The sequence below is a fragment of the Oryzias latipes genome, chromosome 23 (genome assembly GCF_002234675.1).
Source record: "Oryzias latipes chromosome 23, ASM223467v1".
Taxonomy (NCBI): domain Eukaryota; kingdom Metazoa; phylum Chordata; class Actinopteri; order Beloniformes; family Adrianichthyidae; genus Oryzias; species Oryzias latipes.
The window spans coordinates 11,475,343-11,490,523 of record NC_019881.2 but is presented as its reverse complement, the minus strand read 5'-3'; the positions used below and the strand labels follow the sequence as shown (position 1 = coordinate 11,490,523).

At 42.8% G+C, this 15,181-nt stretch overlaps 1 long non-coding RNA gene across 1 annotated transcript; it reads right to left on the bottom strand.

Annotated features, from left to right (window-relative positions):
• Window positions 1-72: 72 nt before the first annotated feature.
• On the bottom strand, window positions 73-13,771 carry LOC111946936. Its single transcript, XR_002872766.1, has 3 exons — window positions 13,675-13,771; window positions 4,717-4,868; window positions 73-916 (listed from the first exon to the last, which is right to left on the bottom strand). It is a non-coding gene; the product is annotated as an uncharacterized LOC111946936 (long non-coding RNA).
• Between the last annotated feature and the right edge of the window lie 1,410 nt (window positions 13,772-15,181).

Genomic DNA, 15,181 nt, shown 5'->3' with positions numbered 1-15,181 from the left:
AACAGATTCCAGAGGAAAAATAGATCCAAGCAGGAAAACCACTGGCAGCAGAGCTGGGTAAATGTGTTTTAGTTCCAGTTTATTAAATGGGAAGGCCTAATCTTAATGCTAAAAATGAAGCCACATGCACAGTGCACGTACAGAGCACTCAAGCAATATCCTTTCATGGACCTTGGAAAATGCAGTGTGATAAGTCAATGAAAGAGCTTCTTATTTAGTCCAAAATAAGGCAATTTCTATGTAAATCAGCTGTAGAGCAGGACTTTCTGGAATGCATCAAATTTTCAATTGTTAATATGAGGCACTGGAAAATAGTTTAGCTTCTTAATATCAGACATATTATCTCCACAAATATTTTGTTATATTTCTATAATATTAATATTCCCTGCAGTGTTATACCATTCTGCCTGGGGATATATATCTGCTCTGTGGCCATCACTGGTGTGATAACAGTCTTTTATAGTACTGGTTGATTTCCTCACAGATGCAGCAAAGCAGGGACTTGACAAACTGCAAGAATATCAGTTTCAGTTGAATTGTTTATCTTTACAAATGTACCATTACATGAAATGACATGAACATAAATGTAAAGTTGTTTGTTTTTCAATAAAGATTGTCTAACATGTGGAACAAACACACAAACTTGTGTGTCATAGGACAGACGTTTCCGGTTCCCTGGCTTTTGCTGGTCTGTCTGTCAAACAAAGCCCCACCAAGGGGTAGAATGTCAACTGCATCACATGGACACTGCTGACGAGGTCAAGCTGGTGGCGCCATCAAGTTACAGACTCACCGGGGATGTGTGAATGCACGTCACCTCCTGAACACTCATTTAGCCCGTGTGTTCACACTTGACAAGCAAGGGGGGGCTTCTTCTTGTTTTTCTTTTTCAATTGTTAACTAGCATGTCCGCCATCTACAGAAAAAAACAGGGTTAGAGTGAAATGTCAAAGCGATCCAAACCTGTTAAATCTTGCTCCAGGCTTTTTCTTTCCCTGCTCTATACCGATATGTAAAAGACTTGGTGTCATAGAATTTCGGCCAGGCACAAACCACAATTATTAATCAATGATCAATTTTCAAACGGTTGGCTTGCACTCTTTGTCCTCCGGTGCCTCCCCGCTCTCTGCCTATGGGGTCCTCGTGGCGGTCCTGCTGGCCCTACCATGGGTGGCAGATGTGATTGTCCGGCGGGTGGTTGTTCTCTATTTGCTGCCGTGCAGATTTTGAGGGGGAGGGATCCTGGCTGCCGCTGGTGCCACGGCGGGGGTCTCGGTGTGGGGATGGCTGGGTACTCTCCCTTCTTCTTTTTCACCCACATTAGAAGCACAAATAGTTTGCGTGACTAAATGAAATATTTCATGTGTTGGTCCGAATGCATAAGTATGCGTGTGTGAACATCAGTTGTATTGTGATGTGAACATGTTGATATGTTTTGTATTTGGGATTTTTTGGAACCCACAGGTATGTTTTTGGCATTTGGGTGTGTGTGTGGACAGGCCCCACTCCCTTTTTGGATTTATATTACTTATAAACCTGACAGTACGGTGGCCGACAGGGCTCACACTACATACAAATGGAAAAACGCAACGGCATTACCCGAAGCGCGACGAAATTACCCGCAGCACGACGACATAACCGCAGCATTAGCATTAAGCTCAGCACAACGGAAATGAGGACTTTTTTTTCCTACCAAAAAAAAAAAATCAGTTTCAAATTATTCAGCGCTCTTGGGAGCTACGTGATATTTGGACAAGATTAAGGTGTTTTCTTACTAGATTACTTACAAATATACGTTTGTCTAAAAAAATAAATTTACTCAGCTCTCCACAGTGACATCTGTATCTAAAGCTCTTTGTCTTTTTTTTATTAAGACTTTTAAGTCGTAAATGTACTAGGAAAAAAACTCGTAAATTTACAACTTTTTATCTCGTGAATTTACGATTTAAAATCTCGTAAATTTACAAGAAAAAAGTCATCGATTATGTGGAGCCTTTTCTGAAGTTTTTTTTTGGATAGGTTTAAAAAAAACAATGAGATTCTGAACCTTTTGGCGACTCAAAATCAGATAATTTTCAGTGTAAACCGGTTTTCCGGGGTTCGGTGTCAGTAAAGCGGAGTTTCATAGGTAAAATAAGGAGCTCAGAGACACATTTGGGTGTAGAGGACCGCTGCAGCCTTTATTTTCCGTTTCATTCACATATCCTGAAGTTTATCTGTCACCTTACGACATGAACCTGTCATCCGAACACCAATGCAGAAGTAAACAGTTTTACATACGCCCCCTCCTCCAGATGAAACGTCCCGTTATAACATATAACAAAAGAGGAATGAAAATAGTCTGTTATATTAGCATTAGAACGTTGAAAATGCCAGAAAGTGCTCCTCCTCAGACAGAAGTGTCAGACAGACGTAGAGATATGATCTTTAATGGAGGAAGAAAGGATTCAGGTGGACAGCTGCAGGGATACTGTTGAACCTGCGCGATGACTTCTCTTTTTTTCTTTCTTACTGTGGTTGGAAACGCAGGGGAGATTTTCTCCAGGGCCGAAGACGGATCCTCGTTTGGGGTTCACTTTCCCGTTCGGATCCTCAGCCTCCAGAGCGAGTTAATAAGACAAAATACTTCTTCTGTGGAGGGACACCATCTTTTTATTAAGGTTCTCAGTCCTCGATCACACAATATAGACGCAAACTCTCCCGCTCCGCGCTCTCACCCCCCTCTTTCGCCCGTGCTCTCACACATGCACGCGGGGTCTCCAACACACACACACGCACCCACGCACGCACACACACACAGCGCGCGCACACTCCATAACTGTCGCCGTCGCCTTCATCGCCTGCAGAGATCCTGCAAACCACCCATCAAAAAATAAAACATTAATAAATCATAAATCAAGCAAATAGACTTCCAGACATTTGGAACGTTATCAATAAACATTCAGCTCACCTGTTCAACTAAGTTTAGTCGGTCTGCTCTGCTGCTTTGCAGCGTTCACTTGTTGCTGCTGCTGCCCTGTATGCTCACTTCCACTTTAATCTCGTAAAAATACAATTTTTTTCTCATAAATTTACGGTTTAAAATTTCATAATTTTACTTTTTTTGGTGGCCCTAAAATTCTGTCGTACCGAATAGTTTGAATCTGCCAGGCTTTTATTTTCCCCCCGGAAAAAAAGTCATTACTTCCGTTGTGCTGAGCTTAATGTTAATGCTGCGGTTATGTCGTCGCGCTTCGGGTAATGCCGTTGCGCTGTCTCTTAATGCCGTTGCGCTGTCTCTCAATGCCGTTGTGCTTCGGGTAATGCCGTTGCGTTTTTCCATTTGTATGTAGTGTGAGCCCTGTCGGCCACCGTATGACAGTAATGATTGTAAACATCCAGCAACTTGTTGCCTTATGCTGCTTCACAGTTCTACCCCCCCCCTCCTTTTCAATCACCCTCCTACCACCCCCACCCACCCACACACCCACCGGGCATCCCTTTCTCCTCTTCCCTTCTTTTCTTTTCTGTCCGGTCCAACAAAAGACCGTTACAGGTGTGAGTAAGATCAATAAATTTTAGCCTAAATTACAAAAGCGGTTTATTTAAATATACACCTAGTCTATCAAATATTTCATAACCCCTATTGTAACAGTAACATCTGTCCAACAAAAGGGGCTTTCAGCTCTCATCTGTCTGCTCAGCTGGTGGACAGGACAAGTTAGAAAAAAATAAAAAATTCAAACGGTTGGTTCTTCCGTGAATGTAACCCTTGTGCTATCCTCGGCACTTTAACATTGGTAGTTGGGTCATCTAAACCCACTAGACAGTGCGCTGAGCTTTTTTTTCTTCAATGATTTGTGATCTTCACTGGTGTCCATGGATTACATGAAATCTTTCAACCTTTATCCACCTTTGTCATGGTAGGGAGAACACGTCAATGTAAGGGTGGGGTCATCTAAGATAGCACAACTGTTAAAGGAACGTCATCCATACGCCATTACCAAATCAGAGTCCCTGACTGGTCAAAGTTCAACCTGGTTAAACGTTTAACAGGTGTTCAATGGCTGCGCATTTTGTACAGAGAGACAGAAATAAGTTGTAAATTCTTGAATAGCTACCAATAAATAACTGTATCGGAGAACTGGACAGACTGGCCCCCATGTCAAATGTTTGATTGACAGATTTGGGTAAAGGGGTGTGGACTTCGAACAATCATACTCCTGATTTGCGACAGTAGTTGCCATAGAAACGTGGACTTAGACTGATTCGGACCAGTCACTTTCGTGGCACATGGTGACATCTGTATCACAGTAAAATGGTGACTGAATTGGTTTCATTTCACTGGAGCCATGGCGGATGTCACCGCTGCTTAGTCTATTTCTATATGCAGTCAATAATAGTTACGCATAAAAGCCAGAATTTTGAACCCGGAGGCCCAAAACACACTTTTACGCTTGTTTAAATAGACCTTCAATTGGAAGTGGTCGCTTAAACGTGCGTTGCTGAGGGTAGGGAGAACATAGCTTCACTCATGGGTGGCAGTTCCAGCTCAAACAGTACTCCAACCCTGTTGGTTGTTCTTCCAGTGCTGTTGTTCAGGTCTCTGTTGGACAAATGAGCCTTCACAAAAGTCCTAATGCTTTACAGCCAGCCTATGAAAATTAACCCTTAGCAAACAAAACCAACTTAGTCCAGGAGACAGGAGATGTCCAGAACCAAGGAACCAACACTTACGCTGTCTCCCTAGAATGAGCAGGTTAGGAGCCTCCAAAGTGACTCCATGGCAGACAAGTTGAAGAAGACCCTTCCAGGAACCAGCTAGTGGACAAGGATCTCCTGCTGGGTTCAGAGGTTCAAGTCCTTCTGTCAGGAAAGGTGGAACCCAACTGCAGAAAACAAAACAATGTTTAATAAACTCGAACTGGACCATGACAAAGCAAAAACCTGAACTGGACAGAGCGAGTTTGACGTCACCCATAGAAAATGGGTTACTTCCGGTAAAGTAAATTAATTCCCCATTTTTCAATTATATGTCCGTCGCCATGTTGGAACCAGATGTCCTCTGTAAACCGTAATTGGTCCATGTTGATCTTACTCTACCTGTCCATGGCAGCCACTCTCTCTAATCAGTAGTGAGTATGTTAGAAGGCCACACCCCTTCCACTGAAAGAGGGCTCAGAAGAATTTGTAAATCAAGCGCTTCGAACATTCACCGTGAGGCTGCCTACTTTTATTAAGGCATCTGCTTGGTCTGTTTATAACTTGAATAACTTTCACTACAAAAAAAATTATGAAAGAAAATTAGAATTATCATGAACATGTTAAAAAAGGAATCAGAGCAAAAATGACTGAGTAACAGCTGTTTATATCTCTATAGAAGTCTAAAGAATTTTGGCTTCTTGGAGCCAGCAGGTACTTCATGTTTGGACACCAGGGGGGAGGAGTCACTCAGTCCCGTTTACATATACAGTCAATGCCAAAAACCCAAGAACTATAGACAGTTTATGAAAGTTTTGTGATGAGCTGCATTTTCCAAAAGGACACTGGTTTTCTCTCAAACAAACACATTTTGAGTTGGAGGTGGGCATTAGGGATTTTGTCGCTGGTTCGCAAACTGAACTGGGATCAGTGAGTTTGTTTAATGGGGGCGAGGTTTATATATTCACAATAGGCTATAAGTCTGCAATTTTTTTGAACTGAAATGATCTATCAGGATGTCAGTGCAGTGAGGGGGTCACGTCTCACCTTGTTGCTGCCTCCTGAACCAGCATTTGATCAGCGCGGGACTAACTGCTCTTTTATCCATCCCATTTAGAGCTCATTTTAGACAATAGCAGTCTCAAATATGCAGCTGCTGGAACTCCTGAACCAATTTCAGTTACATTTGTCTTCATCAGCTTGTCATTTTGTATTTGAGGTTCTCCGTGTCTGCCTTCCATGAGTCCATCGGAGAGCATTCGTGTTGGCTGCAGGACCTCAGAGCCCTTGAAGACCAATTCAAAGAAGTTCAATTTCCACCTCATGCTGCCTACATTATTCTGCCTCTGTCCTCAATTGTGTGAATTTTTCCTCTTGCTCCACAGGTTTGTTGAGCCTTGGAAAGCTCTATTAGCTGCTGCCATATAAATCTGTCTTGTTGTCATGGTTACTAATCAAAGCAGCTGTCAAAAAGAGCCAGAATTAAATGGAGAAATCACTTAGCATCCAAACCAGAACCTTTTTCCTTTGTTTGATGGAGACATGAACTGGATGTTGTATGGGAAAGACAGACAGAAAACCCGCGTGAAGATGCCAAGCCACAAAACTTTCTGCGTTCTTGTGACTGGCTGTTGCTAATGAGAAGCCATTCAGATCCAGTTGGGGGGGCTGTGATGCTATATCGCTGCATTCGATTAAATCATGCCCACACAACTCATTAGAACCTGGCTGTATTGTGTTAACGATTGAAAGAGACCTTGATAATAGGCCTCCTTTAAAGTGCTTTCCAGGGTTTCATGGGGGTGAAATGAAGGAACTCTGCATTTCTGGGACTGGGAAAAGAACACTGTTACCTGCATGTGCAGAAAGCTTAAAGACCTGACCAAATAAATACATAGTTAGCAGATTAAAGTTTTTAATAAAGTCTCTTTAAAATAGAGCCAAAACATCTTCAGATTACGGCATATGGTCCTGTCGCCATGATGGCCTGGTTTTTTTGTCCCCTCCAGCTCGTCTGTTCGATAAATCCAGTTATAAAGCATTGATTCATTGTTGCTGTTTCCTTGCAAAACATACATGATGTTGATCCATGAAAAATTATATTTCTGCCAAAGCAACAGTTGAGGCAATGCAAGCTGAAAGACCAAAGGAATGCCTTTAGAAAACATTTCCCCCACAACTAGATCCACTGCCACCAGTTTCAGAGCATTGATACAAAACTGTTCCCTTCATGGCATTAGATGTTTTCCTACAGTCTCACTATCATGTGACCTTTTTTGCTTTCATTCACATCAAAAGATCAAACAGATAAGAAAAAGGGGTTCCAGCTTTTTTACTTCAGAAGAAGAAACCAGTCTAGAAACGGAAAGTCAACTCTGGGTGGTTGTGTCAACTCTGATTGTGGTTTGTGTTGCTGATGTACTTTTTACAGAATCTGAACATGGAGATGGATTCTGAGTATCCTCTGGTTCTTTTCCATCAAACCCCACTGATCTCTGCTAGATCACATTTGTCCTCCAAGTCTGACATTTTCCTTTCCAGACAAACCAACCACACTTTGGGTCAGTGACCAGATAGTGACACCTAAAAGTCTCCAGGTCAAGCAGAACAGGTACAGTCAGGACCATAAATATTTGGACAGAGACACATTCTTTCTAATTTCGTTTCTGTACATTACCACAGTGAATTTTAAATAAAACAACTCAGATGCCATTGAAGTGCAGACTTCCAGCTTTTATTCTATGGGTTGAACAAAAAGATTGCATGAAAATGTGAAAAACTAAAGCATTTTTTAACACAATCCCTTCATTTCATGGGCTCGTAAGTAATTGGACAAATTAAATAACTGAAAACAAAATGGGCATTACTAATATTTGGTTGAATACCTTTGTTGGCAGTGACAGCCTGAAGTCTTGAACTCATGGACGTCACCAAATGCTGGGTTTTCTCCTTCTGAATGCTCTGCCAGGCCTTTACTGCAGAGGCTTTCAGTTGCTGTTTGTTTGTTGGCCTTTCTGTCTGAAGTTTAGTCTTCAACAAGTGAAATGCATGCTCAATTGAGTTAAGATCAGGTGACTGACTTGGCCATTCAAGAATATTCCACTTCTTTGCTTTAATAAACTCCTGAGTTGCTTTGGTTGTATGTTTTGGGTCGTTGTCTATCTGTATTATGAAACGCCGTCCAATCAGTTTGGCTGCATTCACCTGGATCTGTGCAGACAGTATGTCTCTGAAAAGCTCAGAATTCATTGTGCTGCTTCTGTCCTGTGTCACGTCATCAATAAACACTAGTGTCCCAGTGCCACTAGCATCCATGCACGCCCAGACCATCACACTGCCTCCACCGTGTTTTACTGATGATGTACTGTGCTTTGGATCATGAGCTTCTCCACGCCTTCTCCATACTTTTCTCTTGCCATCATTCTGGTAGAGGTTGATTTTGGTTCCATCTGTCCAAAGAATGTTTTTCCAGAACTGTGCTGGCTTTTTTAGATGCTTTTAGCAAAGTCCAATCTGGCCTTCCTATTCTTGAAGCTTATGAGTGGCTTGCATCTTGCAGTGTACCCTCTGGATCTACTTTCATGCAGTCTTCTTTTTATGGTAGACTTGGATATTGATACACCTACCTCCTGGAGAGTGTTGTTCACTTGGTTGGCTGTTGTGAACGGGTTCCTCTTCACCATGGAAATGATTCTGCCATCATCCACCACTGTTGTCTTCCGTGGACATCCAGGTCTTTTTGCGTTGCTGAGTTCACCAGTTTTTTTTTCTTTCTCAGGAAGTACCACACTGTTGATTTTGCCACTCCTAATACTGTAGCAATTTCTGCCATGATTTTTTTCTGTTTTCTTAGCTTAATGATAGTTCCTTTCACCTGCATGGAGAGCTCCTTTGACCACATCTTGTCTGTTCACAGAAAAATCTTTAAAATGCAAGCACGAGTCCTCTAATCAAATCCAGACCTTTTATCTGCTTCACTCATAATCACAGAACAAGGGAATTGCCCACACCTGCCCATGCAATAGCATGGAAGTCAATTGTCCAATTACTTAGGAGCCCATGAAATGAAGGGAGTGTGATTAAAAAATGCTTTAGTTTTTTTTTTAGGTCCAGACCTGATCTGTCTGTCTGCTTCTGTTTTCTCAACACAGGAATTAAACCAAAAACTCTTCCATGCAATTTGCTGGTCACCTATAAAGGCTGGTAATCTGGTATTCTGGAATAATCTGAATTTTATGGAAATATAAAAATCACCATTATTCAAGCTTGAGGTTTTTGATGGTGTATAGAGCTTTGAGACGACATTTTCCACGTAAATACTGCTCTACGGGGGGGTGCTTTCATGTGTAGAATAATGTGGAATGAAGAGGGCCACCATTAAGCAGAGTAAAAAAAACAGTCATGTTTTCTAGAAGGGTTCCTTTTCCAGTCTGATGAAGTTATTTATGAAAGTGTTACTACTGAATTAGCACTTCAGAAGCTGAAATCCTTCCCTTTGTCTTTTGGAATCCAGCTCTGAGCCCCTGATGTTCTTATAAAGTTTAACCCTTGTGCTATCTTAGATGACCCCACCCTTACATTGACGTGTTCTCCCTACGATGACAACGCTGGATAAAGGTGGAAAGATTTCATGTAATCCATGGACACCAGTGAAGATAACAAATCATTGAAGAAAAAAGGTTCAGAGCACTGTCTAATGGCTCTAGAATACCCAACTCCCAATGTTAAAGTGCCTAGGATAGCACAAGGGTTAAGGTGTTCATGGCTGTAGTAAGACGTTCCAAAGTAGTTTTTGTCATAGGTCAACATTCCTGCAGGAAGTACTGGAAAGTCTGAAGCAAAAATACCAAAAGCAGTTCAGAGGAAACCTTGTGCGGCCAAGAGTTGGCTGCTAACTGATGAACTCGTGTTTATGTGAAAAAAGAGAAAGACAGAAAAAGAGATTCCTCCTCTCCTAGATTCGCAAAGTAATGCTCCTTCTCGTAATTATCAAATATGCATCTCGCAAAAACGATTTACATAACAATTGAGTGTAAACTGCGTAATTCTCAATCCCCCAAAAATTCTTAACAACTCCAAGCCAAATTTACATAAAGATCCATCAGCTGAAACCCTCGACAGACATCTGCACACATCGATGAACGACAAACGCAAGAAACACTCATGAATGACGCATATCACACATGGATCACGAAAGACAGAAATATCCTACGTGGAAAATGCACAAAATGTACGGAGTGGCTGTGTGACACAGACACAATGGTTGCAGATGGGACTTTCGGTTTAAAGGAGTTCCTGATACAGAGGAGGCGAGTAGAGAGGTTACTGATCTGTTCCAGAAGATTTCTGTTCCTGACAAAGAAAAAGGTTTGACTCAGAATTGTCCCAAGTTTCTGAAGAACTTTTTCTTTACTTCTGGCCATCTGGGAATCTATAACAAAAGGATCTTACCCCGCCACAATGCAAATCCGGAATGAACCTGGCATATTCTGTCTTTCAGTGTTTTCTCTGATTTCATGTGGGGTTTATCATTGCCTGGTAGCTGTAGCTGTGACATTGACAGAGTTCCTGTAAAACTATCCTCCTTTCATTGCCAGGCTTTCCTATTATGGTCACTAATTTAAAAACATTTTCTGTGCACATAATCATTTCATCTGGAACATCGAGGTCATGGTATTAAGCTCAAGTCTTTAGTTCTGGAAGATTGGTTTGATTATAACATAACACTTATAGATCAGCTATTCAACAAAAATGCTAATGTCCTTTTTCATGAGTTTATAAGCTAACATGAAATCTACTCCAAAGACAATAAAAACATTTAAAGCTGCGAACATCCTTGAATGGCCCATAGGCACTACTCGCCCTCGCCACCCCTGGCTCAAACCATTTTTAGGTTAGGGGTTGCTATAGCAACTGCAAAATTTGGCAAAGCAACCCCAAATATATTATAGCCCAAATCTAATGTTTTGTTTAAAAAAAATTTTCATTCTACAAACTTGTATTACATGTCATCCCTTTCTTAACATTGAATGTATTTCATGTTTGTCTTGTTTATTTTGTTTTTAAATGTGACTTAAATTCGCACTGAAAAGACAGGTACGCAGTAGCACTGTCTGAACAGAGAGGGCGCTCGTGAGTTCACGTTCGTTACACATTTGTTACTAATTAAGTTTATTTAAAAAGGAGCTCGTATTTTATGATTAGCTTTGACTGACTTGAAAAATGGCGGATCTAATGTCATTAAAAAGGATTCAAAGGTTCAATGGATGACCAATGCTGAAATGCTGAACAACACATCTTTATTGAGATTTCTATGAGTAAAAGAAGATAAGGAAAAGGTTTTGTGAGATGAGAGATGAATGGATTTCATTTACAGGGAAAGGTTTCATCAGTGTCTGTGTATGGAGTTTCTTTCTGGTTTTCTTCTACATCTTCTTCCACTTTCGGCTTCTCCCATCAGGGGTCGCCACAGCGAACAAGTCGCATGGTAAATTTTGGCAATGTTTTACGCCGGATGCCCTTCCTGACGCAACCTATATTCATCAATAATAGGATCAATGTCTAACTAAAAGCAAAGGTTGTGGTAACGGGGTTGGGTTTGTGTTGTGGGACACATGTTCTATGGATAATTATTTGAAACTTTTGTAAATTAAAACAAATGGTAATTTGAACTTTTATTTAAAATTCAACACAAACACAGCCACAACCTGCACCGCAAATCACCGCTCTAACCCTTGTGCTATCTTGTGGGGTCCAGATGACCCCCACTCCCAACATTAACGTGCCGTTAACGTCCAGATGACGTGGGGTCATCTGGACATATTAGGAATCACATTCCTAATATGTTCATATTGTATGTTATATAGTTTTGTTGAGCTTGACCCAACGCTTCCTGTATGAAATTTTCCCAATATTTTAGTAGAAAATGTGTGAGCAACAGTGGAACGCCACTTTTGTGAGCTTGCCACACTAATAACATTAAAGGGTCTATATCATGCCCTCTAAGTGAATTATGATCTTAATTCCTCACAAAAACACCTCACAAACCCCAAAACTGTACTTTGATCCATTCAGGCATTTCTGAGTCCTGCTCTAAAAACCTGTGTAGGTTCCGTAACCATTCGGCCTGCATTAACCAGGAGGATAACGTCACACTACGGTAGCCCCACTTGGACAAACTACATAGCACTGAGATCTACTCAGGCTCTACATATTTTCATTTTCATTTCACGTTACCTTTTGTAACCTAAAGTTCTTTTCCTTCATAAGTTTTGTCAGACATTATTCTTTGTAGTGTTTATTGACAGATTTTGCTACAACCCACTTTGTAAAAAGATCTGTGGCTGTTAAAATGAACCTGGTGCTCTACAGAGTGAACCGTGTCTCTGAACAGAGCAGCTGGAGTCTCGTAGTTTCGTGTTCGCAGGCAGAGAAGGTGCTTTGTTATAGTGTGCGGTTCAGAGAAGGGCTTGGACCGTTAGACGGCAAATGCTCTTAATAATCATCATAACAATAATGAAAGCTCGTTTAGAAGATAATCTCGCTCTATGTCGGAGCTCTGTTTGTTTACAACGGACCACATAAATATTCTTCTATGGTAGTACTGTAATTTGTCCAGACCAATCACTATCTGACACGTCATCGGACCAACGGACAGCCGATCACATAATATGACGTCAAATTTAGTCGAAGGATCCCGAACTGTTGTTGCAGGCCGAATGGTTATGGCACCTACCCCTGCTCTCTGAGCACCAGCCATTCCCAACCCGCAAACCGAGCGGGTTTTCACAACGGAATCTCAGAGATCGAGTTGACTTACATCCAAATGAACAGCCAAAATAACTACTTCGTAAAAATGTTGTTCTTTAGTCTGCCAAAGGTATCATATGTATGGATATAGTTTCCTCTGGAAGTCTTAAGAAAAGCAGAACATAGGCCCTTTGAAAATCTACAAGTTTTAATTCCTACATTTTTTTCCAAGTAACTTCCTGGTGATGCACAAGGAGTTAGGAGGCGATAAATCGACATCCTTATGGAGGAGTTTAAATTTGCTCAGGAGACGATTGGCAATGTAAACAAACCCCAGAGGAGTAGCTTCGTTTAGCGGGTTAAGTCCTGTTGTTGCTGCCACGTTGGTCGGTGAGGAGATCTTGGACGAGATGTCCTTTGCTTGAAAGAGAACGACTAGAAGAAGAAACATTACAATTATACTAGAAACGTTTTTGCTGCCACTCCGCCTTTGTCTGTATAGATTCACACCGTTCATGTCTGTTTGGGCTTTTCCTTTCCTTTTCTTTGAGGCTTTTTGAACCTTTTTGAGTTTTTTTTCATTGTTGTGAAAACAAAAATGGTCTTTGCAGTCAGTGACTGCTGTGTGCCATGATAAACATTACGAATGCAATAAAGAAGATTTTGCAGCCAGTTTGTGTGTATTTTCTTCGTGCTACACACTGTTTGTGTTTGTTTGGGCTTATTCCTTTCCTTTGAGGACTTTTTGGACCTTTTTCATTTTTGTTTTTCTTTTGCTGCGAAAAAATGTGGTCCTTGCAGTTGGTGACTGCTGCAGGCCAAAATATAATAATAATAATAATTAAAGTAATAATAATAATAATAATAATAATGTGCTGATTATGCTCCTCATGCAGGTTTTAGGACTGGATTTAACCATCAGAAGTATTTTAGTGGCAACACACTTTTTTATATTAATAAAAGTATTAAACTAAAATTGTCCATATTTAGTACCAAAACTGTTTTTGTTGTGTTTCTGTAATCTTTTCTAGGTTTAGCATTTATTTGGCTGCTGTTTGTATATTTCACGCTTCTTTGTAGTTTCCTTATATTATATGTTTCTGTAAAGGATGTTCTTAACTGCAAATTAAGCTTATTGCAACCGAAAAGAACGTTTTTTTTTCTAAGAAAAAGCTTTCCATGATGGAAGTCTTTCAGATGAAAGCTGTTAGCAAAGCAGAAAGCCGCCCTGGTGGATGTGATCACCTGTGGGATGCTCTGAGAGCCGGTCTTCTCCCCTCCTGTCTCTGTTTGGGTCCCCAAAGGCGCACAGAAGACTGAGCTCCGTCGGTCTGAGTGCTGCTCAGTCTGGCTGCACTACAAAGGTTAGCAGATCCGACTGTCAATAGTATGGTGTGGGTGGGAGGAGGGAGGAGACATGGAGGTGAGACGGTGGAGGTGTAGGGGGGGAGGGGTCGCTTTGAGAGAAAGAGATACTTTGATATTTCGGAATGTTAGAAGGGTGAATGTGGAGAACAGGAGGTTGGGGATCTAATTACCGGGCCATAATTGGGGGCTGGGGAATAGGTTGCCGTCCTCTCAACTCGCTGCAGATCAATTATGTTAAGAGAACATCTGTAAGTAGTGCTTAATGAGGTCCATTAGAGCAACATGCGCTGCCTTCCCTAACGGTGCTTGTCAGCTCCTTGGATGAGCTGGAGTGTGCTGCTGCTGCTGCTGCTGCTGCTGCTGCTGCTGACTGGGGACCTTCTGCGGGGTTTAAATACAGGAGGAGCCGCTTTCCTCTGTCAGAAAACCGAGGAGACCCACAGAGGACCGCGGGAGGTGCAGAGAGGCTGCGCGGCCAGAGCCGGATCCTCCTGCCTTTACCTGCTCTCCAACTTCCGCGCGGAACTTTCCCGCGTGGGATCAGGAAAAGTTGACCAAGTCCTGCGGAACCGCTGCAGATTCCGGCTCATCTGCGCCACCGAAAGGTAGGAGTCCTGTCCCCGCGCGCGCGCGCCGTGCCCCGGTCACTGGTCTGCGGGGAGCTGTCCTCCCCTGAGGCTGAGCGCACGCGCGCGGCGGCATCCCTCCACCCGCGGCCTCCGTTTACGGCGCGGGACTCAGACACGGAGCAAGAGACGAGCAGCCCCACGCGGACCCCCAACTCGCCAAACAGGGGTCCTAACATAAGTCATTGATCACCTCAGGTGAGCCTCCCGCAGGACTAATCCCGTGCGGGGGGGGGGGGGGGGGTATGAGCCAATTCCTCCAGCTTCAACCTCCTGCCCCCATCAACCAGTAATAAGTTGGCGTCAAAGTTAGGTGCAGGTCACGGGGGTGTGGGTGCCACATCCGTCCATCACCCGTGATTGAGATGCTGCAGAACGATAACGCTCCCTACAGGTGAGTCCACGCACGAGACCTGCAGGTGTCACGCGCATGTTGGGAGCGGAATCTTCATCCCCGCGGATGGGTCGGGTCCGAGTGAAGAGATGAACCTGCAGCCGCAAGTGATTTCTGCGGAGCTCCCGGAGCCGACTCACGACCATTAAACGGGGAATAAAGGCGCAAACCGGAACTTGTGGATCCGTGGGTAAACGTGGATCCGGAGCGGAGCGGCGGAGCCCGGTGTTCGGTCGGTGCGGCAGACGCCGCGGTGATTCTGCTGCCAGTCAGTCAGATCAGATGGCCTCTGCGTCGCGGGGGGGAGGGGGAGGGGGCATCTCTTTGTCATCTTGTCATTCGCTGCCAGCGTCTCTGCGCGCAT